At 57.2% G+C, this 12359-nt stretch overlaps 1 pseudogene; it reads right to left on the bottom strand.

The window, feature by feature from the left end:
- Nucleotides 1-12359, bottom strand: part of LOC142365512 (talin-1-like) — a 46727-nt pseudogene that overhangs the window by 3225 nt on the left and 31143 nt on the right.

The raw sequence follows: 12359 nt of genomic DNA, 5'->3' as shown, positions 1-12359 counted from the left end.
GTGAGGCGCCCAGGTACCTGTGGTCAGCAAAGGTCTCTGAGTTCTCCCAGTTGAGGGTTCCTGCCGTGGCAAACATGATGGTGGTGTCGAGGTAAGCAATGATGCCAGAGACGGTGCTGGCTGCTGTGATGCAGGCTTGTGTTCCGCGGTTCCCAGACTGTAGGGCTGCCAGCATGTGAGACACCTGCAGGGTACGATCAGGGTGACTGGAGAAGCAGAGCAGGTTCAGGCAACCTCCACCGCACAGATCCTCTCAAACCTCCCCAGGACAGAGACACTTCACACCAAGGAGGGGAACTGGGAATCGCGTGGTCTGGACACCACTTCTTAGCTTCCATTTTTTTACCTTGTACCTATCGTGTTTGGGAGTCCAGGAGATATTGGACTCTGCTAGTTTCCAAATGAATAAGGTTTGCATGATGGGCATCAGAACATCGCAGCTCATTCCTTCTTTAACTGCTCAACTCAATTTCTGTACTTGGGCAAGCACTCATAGAAGAACATGTTTCCTGATGGAAAGCAGTCTTGGAAAGGAAGGACCTGCGGGAGGCCCTGAGTGTGCAGACATGTGCCAGGAACTATGAACAAGTGTTTTGCTTTTGCAACCTTGCTTACAAGCATTACTGCTCTACCCTTATCAACTAGAGGTTTTTAGCCATATTTTTGTTATTCAGAAGTGTGCTCTTTAGATTGACTAATGGACAGGATGCTTTCCACCATGCCAGCAAAAGGTACAGGAGAGACTGATCACCCAGCATGAGCTGCAGGCTGGCTAGAGACACAGCAAATGCTACACCTACCACTGCAAGAGCTGATTTGGAGGGCCTTGGGCTGCCACCAGCATGTACATTAGTCTTCCCTGGCAGGACATCATCAGCATGTCAGCAGGCAGCACCTGGATGTCCCACTCACCCATCACAGCACCAACTGCTGTTACAAGTGCCTGGAGAGAGGGATCCATCCTCCACCCCATCAGCTGAATCAGGCCAGGGCAAGCATGGTTGAGAGAGCCGACAGAGCCCAACAGGACCAGGGTAGAACCCAGTGCAGTGGCTCCAAGGGCATGTGGCTCAATCCAGCATCCCTCCCACCTTGCCACGCCATTGCACCACTCTCCGTGCCGCTCACCTTCTCAGAAACCTTGAGTGCGCTCTCTATCAGCTCCTTCTTGGTATAGGCATCGCTGGGGCTGCACTGCAGGGCTCCAGACTTAGTGACCAGGACAGGACAGCTGTGACCCAGCTCCTGCACCTGACACTTGATGTGGGAGCTGATCTGGAGGGGAACACATGTGTGAGAGTCAGCAGGGAACTAAGCCCTGCATCTGTGAAACACCAGCCACCCCCACCCAACTCCTCTCTCCCAGTCTTCCCAACTCAGGAGGAGGAAAAAGGAAACATGGCTTTGCTCCACATTTCCACACCGTGTTGCAAGGGAGGTCTGAATGCTGCCTGCCCCCAGCTCTGACGGGAAGTTTGAGCGCCCTTGTCCTCTGCTCTCATGCCCCAGCAGATCCTGCTCATGGCACACCCCACACTTGCACCTCCTCATTCTCGGCAGTGAGCGCAGCTGGCTTGGCCTCTTGTGCCAGCTGCCTGTAGTCATTGGTGAGCTGGTTGGCCAGCATGCCCAGCTCATCTGGGTTGGTGGTGGATTTGGTGACCTGCCAATGGAAGAAGAGCAGGAGATGGAAGTGTCCTATACTGGGACGGGCAAACAAGGAGGGTGATTGCCCTGCCTGGGTGGCAGATACCGCTTTCTGTGGTGACAGGCTTGCTTGCACTCCTCATCTCCTGCACAGTCACTGCGATGGCCTTGGCTGTCTTTACTATCGTGGTCTGGTAGTCCACAAAGGTCCCCTCTGGCTCACCCATCAGCCCCTTGTCCAGCTGCAAGAGACCATCAGGAGAGTCTGGCTCAAGCCCCAGCCCACAGACCTTGTAGGGTTTGACCCTGACTCTTCCTCTCTCCCACCCCCAGCCCTGGCCAGGTCCTCTCCGCACTCCCCTCACCTGTTTGATGGTCTGAGTGATGGAGTCCACCATGCCCCCCACAACACCCAAAGCGCTGTCTGCCTCATTCAGGGTGGTGGTCAGGTCCTCCACCGCTTCCTTCATCATCTGCATGGCCTCCTCCAGAGCCTCCTGGGTGTGGGCAGCTTGCTGCAAGGATGAGCCAGAGTGAGATAAATCAGGCAGCAGCTCCCCTCCCGCTGGGGATGCTGCACACTTATGGCAGCCCCAGCCAGGTTTCTGTGTCTGGCATACACATGTGCAGCACACAGCCAAGCCTCTCATGTGGCACCCATGTGCAAAGGGGAGCACACTGTCAACACGTGCCCCTCTTCCTCACCTTTGGGTTCCTACCAGCCTTCTTGGCTGTATACAGCATCTGCAGGACGGACTCGGCCAGCGTTTTGGTCCGGTCCAGGAGGTTCACCTGCTGCTGGTGGTTGGGTGTTTTGGAGGCAGTGCCGATAGCTGCTGTAATGAGCAGCTCAAAGTACTGAGCCATCTGGGACACCTAGGGAAGAGCAGCATCAGTGCCAGCAGCTTCTAGCCCCGGCTGCCTCACGCCTCTCCTCCCACTGTGAGCTCCTCCACGTGCACCGAGTGCCTCAGCAGCAGGTCCCCATCCCCATCCCCATCCCCGCATTACCTTGTGCCCCAGCTGCAACGCCTCGGCCTGTGGCGTGCTGGCCATGGGCTCAGTCAGGTTGCTGATCTCCTGAACAGCCATGATCATCTGGTTGTGCAAAGCCTGTCACAAAGAGAGGGCATTGCATGAGGCTGCAGGGGGGCTGGGGTCACCACATGCTACTGGGAGCCAGGGGGAAGGACACCCACCCCAGTTGAGCTTGCAGCAGTGTGTCCCCAACCCACCTACTAGAAGATATCTTCTCGGGGGGACAGCTGCTGGCTGACGGCAGCAAGGGAGGCCTGGTCCACCTCCCACATGCATCTGTCCAGCACCTTGATGGCCTTGTCACACTCCCGCTCTCCTGGAGCTTTGTCCCTGCGTGACAGACGGATCAGCCTGATGCTGGCAGGCGCTATGCCACCCCTTTGCCCCCAGCCTCAGCTGGTGCTGGTGAGGAGCAGGACCCCTTCTCCTGGGCCAGGGGCAACCCAGTGTCAGAGCCCAGGCACACTGGCATGCGTCCCCATCAACCTGTGCCATGGCTGGAGGATCAGCTCCCATACAGGACGAGGGATGGCATCTTCCATTCCATCCCTTGCCTCCTCCCTGGCAGAGGCCAAGGAGATGAGCCAAAACGTCCCTGGGGATGCTCACTTGGTGTAACCCTGAGCAGGGGTACCCACCAGTGAGGACAGGTCCATAGCCAAGCAGGCAGGACTTGCCTCACCTCATGTTGGTGATCAGCTTCTTGATGGAGTCTGAGATGATGCGAGAGTGGCTGGCCAGCATCGACCACTGTGGCAGGTCCTTGGGGTTGACAGCCAGAGAGCAGGCAGTCTGGATGAGGCTGGCAGAGTTCTCCAGCATGGTCTTGGCCAAAGAGACGATGGGCTTCATGGCTCTGCACACCTGCATGGGGAGATGATAGGCTGGTGACGCACACGAGGGACTGTGCATGGGAAGTTATCCCCTCCCTCTACCATGACCCTCATCCCGGAGCAGCCCCTCGAAGCCCAAGGCTTGCTGCCACCTCCCCATCACACCCCCACAAGCTCCAGCCCAGCACTGGGGCCCCATCCCAAGCTCGGGGGAGGCACAGCTCCTCCCCACCCTTCAGCAGCCCCCATCACAGCCGGGCCATCCCCTCCCTGCCCCTGCAGCATCCTACCTCTTGGCTGATCTGGGCAGGAATGGTGGCAAACTCCAGGTTGGAGGCAAAGGCTGTCAGGTTATCCATGGCCTCTATGAGAGGGGCGGTGGCGGCGCGGCACCACTCCCAAGTCTCCTTGTTGAACGCGCCATCCAGGGCCTGGCATGGAGAGACCGGGGCAGTCATCCAGCCTCCACCATGTCCCAAATCCCATCCCCACAATGGCACCCCAGCAGGGAGACCGTACCGTGATGGTCTTCACCAGGTTGGCCATGCTGTTGGCCACCTCCTTGGCTGACTGGACAAACTGATGTTTGGCCACAGGGCTGGCAGTGTGGGAGGAGGCCAGGTGGCATGTGTTGCACAGGGCCGAGGTGTGCTTCGCTACAATGGTAGCTGCTGACAGCACCTGTGGGGGAGAGCAGGGTGAGGCAGGACCACCATATCTCCCCATCCCCGCAGCTCTCCCTTCCCGCCAGTCCCACACGGGGCACCAGTGACTGCAGAGAATCATAGAATCATGGGTTGGAAAAGACCTCTAAGATCATCAAGTCCAACCATCCACCTAACAACACCATGCCTACTAAACCATATCCCAAAGTGCCACATCTACACATTTTTTGAACACCTCAAGGGATGGGGACTCCACCACTTCCCTGGGCAGCCTATTCCAACACCTGACCACTCTCTCAGTAAAGAAATTTTTCCTAATATCCAATCTAAACCTCCCCTGACGCAACTTGAGGCCATTGCCTCTCGTCCTACATCTAGTTACTTGGGAGAAGAGACCAACACCTGCCTCACTACAACCTCCTTTCAGGTAGTTGTAGAGAGCAATAAGGTCCCTCCTCAGCCTCCTTTTCTCCAGACTAAACAGCCCCAGTTCCTTCAGCTGCTCCTTGTAAGACTTGTTCTCTAGACCCCTCACCAGCCTCGTTGCCCTTCTCTGGACATGCTCCAGCACCTCAATGCCTTTCTTGCAGTTGAGGGGCCCAAAACTGAACACAGTACTCGAGGTGCGGCCTCACCAGTGCCGAGTACTGGGGCACGATCACCTCCCTACTCCTGCTGGCCACACTATTCCTGACACAAGGCAGGATGCCGTTGGCCTTCATGGCCACCTGGGCACACTGCTGGCTCATGTTCAGACAGCAGTCGACCAGCACCCCAAGGTCCTTTTCTGCCAGGCAGCTTTCCAGCCACTCTTCCCCAAGCCTGTAGCATTGCATGGGGTTGTTGTGACCCAAGTGCAGGACCTGGCACTTGGCCTTCTTAAACCTCATACAACTGGCCTCTGCCCATTGATCCAGCCTGTCCAGATCCCTCTGCAGAGCCTTCCTACCCTCAAGCAGATCGACACTCCCATAGAATTACAGAATCACAGAATGGTAGGGGTTGGAAGGGACCTCTGGGGATCATCTAGTCCATCCCCCCTGCCGAAGCAGGGTCACCTACAGTAGGCTGCACAGGACCTTGTCCAGGCGGGTCTTGAATATCTCCAGAGAAGGAGACTCCACAACCTCCCTGGGCAGCCTGTTCCAGGGCTCCGTCACCCTCAGAGGGAAGAAGTTCTTCCTCATGTTCAGACGGAACTTCCTGTGCCTCAGTTTGTGCCCATTGCCCCTTGTCCTGTCGCTGGGCACCACTGAAAAGAGTCTGGCCCCATCCTCCTGACACCCACCCTTCGGATATTTATAAGCATTTATTAGGTCTCCTCTAAGTCTTCTCTTCTTCAGGCTGAACAAGCCCAACTCCCTCAGCCTTTCCTCATAGGACAGATGCTCCTGTCCCCTCATCATCCTCGTAGCCCTTCACTGGACTCTCTCCAGTAGCTCTTCATCTTTCTTGAAGTGGGGAGCCCAGAACTAGACACAGTACTCCAGATGGGGCCTCACTAGGGCAGAGTAGAGGGGGAGGATAACCTCCCTCGTCCTGCTGGCCACACTCTTCTTAATGCACCCCAGGATGTCAGCTTGGTGTCATCCGCTCAGCTTGGTGTCATCTGCAAACTTACTGATAGAGCACTCAATCCCCTCATCCAGATCATTGATAAAGAAATTAAACAAGACCGGACCCAAAACCGAGCCCTGGGGGCCACCACTCGTGACTGGCTGCCAGCTGGATCTAACTCCATTCACCACCACTCTCTGCGCTTGGCCATCCAGCCAGTTCTTTATCCAGCAGAGAGTACACCCATCCAAACCATGGGCAGCTGGTTTCTCCAGGAGGATACTGTGGGGAACAGTGTCAAAGGCCTTACTAAAGTCCAGGTAGACAACATCCACAGCCTTTCCCTCATCCACTAGGCGGGTCACCTGGTCATAGAAGGAGATCAGGTTGGTCAAGCAGGACCAACCTGATCTCAGGACATCTCATCTCAAAGGACAACTTGGGTCCAAGCAGGACCCTCTTGGGACCCAAGAAGGATCATCAAGGTCCTGCATGCCCATACACTGTTGCCAGCTAGTTCTCAGTACAGCTGATGGGGCCTGATGAGACACTACCCCTAATTTTGGCCAACTCTTTGGATACAGTTCTTCCCACTAGCCTCACACTCCCTTTCGTGCAAGAAAATGTCTGTAATGGTGCTCCATCTCATGCTCACCTGGGACTGGGCGCAGGCAGGTTCCACCAGGTTCTGGCAGGCCATCTGGATGGCTTGGTTAGCTCTGGTAAACTGAGTGGGGTCTACCAAGCCCTGCTGTCCAGCGTGGCTGTTGGGGTCTGAGATCCCCACAAGGTAGGCAGCCTGGGAGCACAAGAGAGGCAGTGAGAGCTTGTGTGTGGTGGGGAGACTCAGAGCAGGCATGGGCTGGGGAGGAGGCTAGCAGCACTGTTCCATGGGGCCAGGCTTGGAGGGACAGGGGAGGGGTGCATATGGCAACTATGCACCAGACGTAGCGCTTGGGGCTGGGACCAAGTGTCTCACCTGGGCAGCTGCCTCTGTCAGTCCACAGAGAGCTTTGGAGGTGGCACTGATAGACTCGCCAAACTCAGGCAGTTTGCTGTTCTTGGCGTTCTGGGAGATGCCAGCCATGGACTCGCCCAGCACCTGCAGGACACACCATGCACCGGTTAGAGACTGCCTCCCACTCCCACAGTGCTCCCAGGCTCAGAGCTCACTGTGCTTCATCAGCAGGGGAGGAACCACCTTTCCTTTTGTCCCTACATCCTTCCCAAACCTCCCCATCTTTCCCCAAACCTCTGCCCCCAGCTCAGGGCTCACCTTGGAGTTCTCCATGACACTGTCGAGACAGTTGAAGTAGGACATGTTGTTGATGGTCTGGGTGGGTTTCTCTAACAGCTCCTTCACTGTCTGCAGGGACATGGCTGTCACATCCAGGGGAAGAGTCTGTGCCCTCCACTTGCACCTCCTCTTCACTCCTTCCCACCCTTCGCAGCGGGGTGCAGCTGCCCCCTCCTCACCATCTCAGCACCCAGCCATCTCAGCCCCTCCACTGCCTTGGCGAGATGTGTCTTCTCACCTCCAGCTCCCACAGGGCGTTGTCGCACTCCTTCTGGCCTGGTGCCTGCTGGGTGCACATGGTGATGCTGGTTAATGCTGTCGGTCACAGCCCTGCCGAGGACAGGGGAGAGAGACCCATGGATCAACACTGGCTCCGTCACTTGGCCCCACTGCTGCAGCAAACAGCTCACGGGGAACAGTTCCTCCTGCCATGCTGCTGCTGCCAGCTGATTCTTGAGGTTGGGGGATGCGGGGTCGGCAGAGAGAACCTCTGCAGCCATCAGCAGCTTACTGGAGGACATCAGGATGCTCTTCAAGTTTGACACCACCTGCACTTGGTCTTTCTTATTCTGCAAGGAGCAAAGAAGAGTTACCTGCAACAGGTTTCCAAGCTCCACACAAACCCTGGGTCTTCTCCAGTAGTTTCCAGACTGAGCCAGTTCCCTTCATCCAACTCATCTGCCAACAGCAAGGATATGGCAGCAACGCTTGCTGAACCAACCCAAGCCACTTTCTCCCTGCTGCTGCAGTTTTGCACAGCCCCAGACCCCCATCTCACTGGCTGTGTTGGCCACAGCTACCCTAACCACCGCTGCCCGGCCACCCTGTCTGCAGTCAGCTGCTTTCCCAGGCACCCCAAACCTCTCACCGTACCAAGGATCCCCCAATAGGCATTTGCTCTCACCGGGGACTGGCTGGCCATCTCCACTCCCGCCTGCAGGAACTCATTGAAGTCCTGCCCAAATTTGCCAGAGGACATGGCCAGGTCTTGAGGGGTGCCACATGACGCCTGCATCAGCTCACTGGTGGACTGGTTGAGCCCCACGACTGCCTGGTTCAGCTGGCTCTGTGCCTCCTGGAAGCTCTTGGTGTTGGGAAGAAACTGGAGGCAGGGAGAGGGGTTAGGAGAGGCGGCGAAGAGGATGGAAATGGAGGATGAAGATCTGACACCTGCTTGGGGACACGCTAGGGAGGAACCCAGCGCAGATGGACTGGCTTGCATCCCTACAAGGCTTCCCCCTTCCCCTCCCGCCCCAGCTCATCTCACCAAATCCACGAGCAGCCTTTTGCTGACCTCTCCCACCATGCACATGGCAGCATCCACATCCCACTGTCCTGGCAGGCAGTTGACGCAGCAGCTGAGGGCCTGTGACACCGCCTTGGCTACCTGCGAAGAAGCAAAGAGCAGTCACTGTCTCCCAGCCAGCCCCATACCCTTCCCGTGGGCTGGTGGGAGGCACCAGGGCTCCCCCCACCTGGGCCAGGTGCTGCTGGCTCTCCGGGTCACTGGGCTTGGCCACTGCTTTCTGTGCCTCCTTGATGAGGTTGTTGGCTTTATCCATGATGTCGCCAGTGCACTCCAGCATGGCACTCTGCACCTGTGGGTCGGGGGTGCTGGCTGCCACACCACGGGCAGCCTGGCTGAGTGAGCACAGGGCCTGGGCCACCTCTCAGGCGGCGATCCCTGGGCAGGTGGAGAAGTCAGTCGCTGCTGGCACAGCCTCTTCCCCTCTCCCAGCCCCAGTGTGGAGGCCAGCACCTGTGTAGTTCTTGTTGCCCTGGGCCACCTCTCCCAGGAGGTGAGCAATGGTGGAGCTGACGGCTTTTGTGCTGTTCCCCAGGTCTTGGGCACACTTCTCGATCTGTGGGGGGGATGAGTGGGGACATGCTGGTGGGCTGCACCTCCAACCTCCACCCCGGTGGCTCCCCTGCCCCAGCACCCATCCCACACCACCCTTCCCCACGTCCTCACCATCTCTCCTGGCAGAGGCTTGAGCTTGCTGTCATGGGCAGCTGCCTTAGCTTCCTGCAAGTCCCTCTCCAGGCTCTGCATGAGACCCAGCACAGAGTCTGTATATCTCCAGGGGTCCACACACCTCCTGAGCCTGCAAACAGGGGAGAAGGGAAGGCGAGCGGGGCAACTGCCAAGCCTGCCCTGCAGCGGCAGAGACCATGACCTGCCACCAGGCTGTCTCCATCGCCCCGATGTCCTCACCCTGCTCTGTGTAGCCGAGGTTCCGTCACACGATGGGACCCAGCCTCTCACCTTCTGGGTGGCCGTGGGGAACTCAGCCAGAGCCACGGCCAAGGTCTTGGCACACTGGCTGAGCTGCATCGCAGAGGCTTGGTCCATGATGGTGGGGACAGTGGCCTTGGCTGCAGCTACCATTTCCCCACCGGGCTGCTGGGTCAAAAGAAAAAGTCATGAGAAAGGGACAAACACACAGCATCTCTCTGCTTCCTACATGCAGTAGGTTTCCCAGTACCTTAGGAGGGCCAAGCATGGTATGAAAGCTGTAACACCTGTGCCGGAGCCGGCATGGGAGGCTCCAGGCAGTGTGGGTACCTGTAGGAAGTTCTGGCTGGCAGCAATGAGAGCCAGCTGGGTGCTGGGGCTGTCTGGCTGGGACCGGCTTCCTTATGCGCCCTGCACCAGCATTGGGATCTGCTCTGCCACCACCTGCCAGAGAGGAGGGTCACTGGAGAGGCTCAGCTGGGAGGAGATGGCACTCCCCATGCATCTAATCCGGGACCAGTGACCGGAAGACTGGCTCCTGGGGGAGTTGCATGAGGACCCCAAGGTCTGCCTGCCCACTGAGGCCAAGCACGGAACCCTGGCATGGCTGATGGGAGAAGGGACAGGGACAGGTGGAGTAGGAGATGCCAGGATCTGGCCCAGGCCCTTACCTTGCAGCTTTGTACCAGCTGCTGCTGTGCAATGGGGTTCTTGGAGGAGGCAGCATGTTGAGTGGTGGTGATGGTCTGGGTGGCAGAGACAGTAGCTTGCTTGGCTGTGTGCTGGTGGAGGGAGGCATGGGTTAGCAGCGGCGGCAGGGCAGCCTACCCCGGAGCCTCCCTGTCATGCACCGGGGCCCAGCTCCCCCTAAGCTTCTTCTCCTGTGCCTCCACCTGTGACAAAGGAGCATCCCCAGCACCCTTGATGCCTGCCATCCCAAAGCAACACGGTGCACACAAGGGAAGGGAAGGGAGCAGTGGGGAGGTCTCTGCAGGATGCAGCATGGACACTGTACATGAAAAGGACTTTATCCCTCCAGAAAGCTCAGGGACATGGGGGCTCCCTGCCTGCTCGCCTTCTACAGCCCCTTGCCCAGCATCTCACCTCCAGCTTGTGCACAAGCTGCTTCTTGATGGCGTTCTGGGCTGCAGCATTGGTCGCCATGCGGAGCCCCTCTGCTGCCTTGTGCAACCGCTGCTGCTGCTCTTTGCTGTCTGGGTGGTCTGTGGCTCCCTGAAGAAAGCAGGAAACCCATCACACCTTTCAGGGGCTACCGGGTCCCTTGTCTTCCTGACAGCAGCGGCTGCGCTTCCAGGCAGCCTGGCTGCTTGTGGTGCTGGGGATATGCCCGAAGCCTCTCCCAGAGAGCTCAGCAGCAGGAGAGCTAACAGCTCCTCTGCTACCACCACGTCAGCCAGGATCTTGGCCGTGCTCAGCAGCTTGTGCGAGTTCTCCAGGTCTGTCTCTCCCTTCGCATCGGCTTTGATGGCACTGACAAAGTCAGAGGTGGCCTGGGCCAGAATACGAGCCTGACGCACCATTTCCCCTGGGAAAGAAAGGAAGGGTGGCCCATTAGCAAGTCCCATGGACTTCCCAATATCTCCCCATCCATTGTGCTCTATCCCAGGTGCTATCAGCTGCTCTCACTAGCGTCACCTGTGGAGCTGAATATGTTCTTGGTGACGTTGAGGACGGTGTCAGTGGCCTGGTCATAGTGCCTGATGGGCTGCCTGTCTGTGGTGTGCTGCTTGATATGCTGTTGGAGGTCGTTCAGGGCCTAGGTGACAGCTGTGGCTGCCATCCCCACCTGCTTCAGGAGCTGGTCATCGTTGGTGGCTGCCTTGGAGGCCTCCACGCAGCCCTCTGCTGATTTGGCCACCAACTTGCCAGCCTTGATCAGCTGCTCCTGGCAGACCGGGCAGCTGATTGTGGGAGCCACTACCTGGAGGGAAGGAGGAAAGGCTGGGCAGTGAGTGTAGTGTGCTCCTTGTAGGAGCTGTGCAGGGACGACTGTCCCCAACTTCTGCTCCTCGAAAGAGGATATTCAGCATTCAGGGGTGGCTAACACCTGAGGCACCCATGCTTCTGGTGCCAGACCCCTAACGTCACACCTGAGGACATGTGGCCCTGGCACACCTAGAGCCCCACCAGCTAGAGCTGCCACCACTCAGGTGATGCTTGCAGCCACACTGAGGCAAGGGTTAATGCTACTTACCTTGGTGCAGGCCACCAGCTGGGAGGTGGAGAGGGTGCACTGGGTGGCGGCAGTGATCACCTTCCTCTGCAGCCGCTGAGTCCTCCATTATCTGAGCCACATTCTTGGCTTTGAGCACCAGCGGGCAGTGCACTGACCACCACCTTTGCCAGCTGCATAAGCATATCCTGGGGGGCCGACTGTGGAATTATTAGTAAAATTAAGGTTTTACATCTGAAAATTAAGGTTTATATGAAAAACGTAGCAGTGTTCACCCATTGAGGAAAAGCATGAAATCAAAAGGAGCTCTGAGGATGGGACACAGCTGCAGCAGGCATGCGAGGAATCCACTAACACAGCAACTCCCTGCAACGTACCATAGAGGATGGAGCGGGGTGGAGACTCCGTGGCCCTGCTCCCTGATGATAAAGCGGGAAGAGATGGTTCTCTAGAACTGATAAGCAGCTCATCTGGCCCCCTGAGCCAACAGGTTTTCGAGACCTTGCCAAAGTGCTACCCTCTCGTGAACTTTGCTCGTTTTAATATCATTTTAATACCAAAACACACCTCCATCCCGAAGGCTACCCGCCTCCGAGGTGCGACCACCCCTCTTCGTGTCTGCGCTCTCGATTTTTCGTAAACTATACCTTTAAATGTGAAGTGAGAAAATTTACACCAATCATGATAAAAGGTATGTATGACTACAGTCACTCAAACTCCACCTTAAAGGTAGAAAGGATATAAAAATAGCCAGGGAAATGGGGGATATTTGGAGAAGATAACACCGTAGATTTTCAGAGGAAAAGAATATAACACCGTGAGCAAGTCAAGGGAAACTCCACCTCAGACTGCCTCTGACAGCCGTGACTGGCCGACGGGCTGAGCCTTGCTT

This window comes from Opisthocomus hoazin, chromosome W, assembly GCF_030867145.1.
Source record: "Opisthocomus hoazin isolate bOpiHoa1 chromosome W, bOpiHoa1.hap1, whole genome shotgun sequence".
Taxonomy (NCBI): Eukaryota; Metazoa; Chordata; class Aves; order Opisthocomiformes; family Opisthocomidae; genus Opisthocomus; species Opisthocomus hoazin.
The sequence above is the reverse complement of the archived record's forward strand: the minus strand, read 5'-3'. Positions and strand labels throughout refer to the sequence as shown.